Raw genomic sequence first — 834 nt, forward strand, 5'->3', positions numbered from 1 at the left:
CACTGTGCGAGAGAAGGTCATGACCTTACTTTTGTTGATATTAATTGCATCATGCACATGAGCCCATAGAAGACGACGTGGTGTGCATCGTCCCAGAATGCATCTCAAAGGAGCATGTCCAGCGTGAGACAACTTCCGACTCAGTAATGCAGTAAACAACGAGATTTGGCCGAGGCAGACCAACAATTAGGGACGACACAGACAAGTAAGCCTCTTAGGCTTACAAGGCTTACTTGTCTGTGTCGTCCCTAATTGTTGGTCTGGCTCGGCCAAATCTCGTTGTTTACGTCGTTTACAATCGCCCTGCCTCGTGTCTGAATGAGAGAGTGAATGAGAAAGATGTAAGAGAGAATGGGAATAGCGTGGTTGGTTATCCGTCCCCCCCGTACTTGATGCACTCAAGGGCTCAAGGGAAACGGCGTGCTGGTGTGGTATAGCGGTTAGCATATCTGACCGGAAATCAGAAGACCCAGGTTCGATTCCTGGCGTCAGCACCTCTTTTCCCTGAGTTATTTGCACTCAGTAATGCAGGACGTTCTGCGCTACATACGAACAGAATGGCCTTCGAAGGCGGCTCTTCGAGACAACGCTGTGCCGTTCTTCAAGGTTCGCACGGAGCTGTCAGAGGTTGATGGACTGCTGCTGCGCGGGGATAGGATTGTTGTGCCACCTGCGTTACTCTCAAGGGTATTTGGCCTGGCGCATGAGGCTCATCCGGGCAAAGTGCGTACAAAGCAGCGCTTCCGTCAACTGTGCTGGTGGCCTACAATGGACAGCAACGTTGAAACTGCTATCCGGGGCTGCAACACAGGCTGCCAAACAGGGCTGCCAAAC

At 51.7% G+C, this 834-nt stretch overlaps 1 non-coding gene across 1 annotated transcript; it reads left to right on the forward strand.

Moving 5' to 3' along the window:
- Positions 1–422: 422 nt before the first annotated feature.
- Positions 423–494, forward strand: Trnas-gga (transfer RNA serine (anticodon GGA)). Its single transcript has one exon. It is a non-coding gene; the product is annotated as a tRNA-Ser (tRNA).
- The last annotated feature ends 340 nt before the right edge of the window (positions 495–834 follow it).

This window comes from Ornithodoros turicata, chromosome 3, assembly GCF_037126465.1.
Source record: "Ornithodoros turicata isolate Travis chromosome 3, ASM3712646v1, whole genome shotgun sequence".
In the NCBI taxonomy this organism is placed as follows: Eukaryota; Metazoa; Arthropoda; class Arachnida; order Ixodida; family Argasidae; genus Ornithodoros; species Ornithodoros turicata.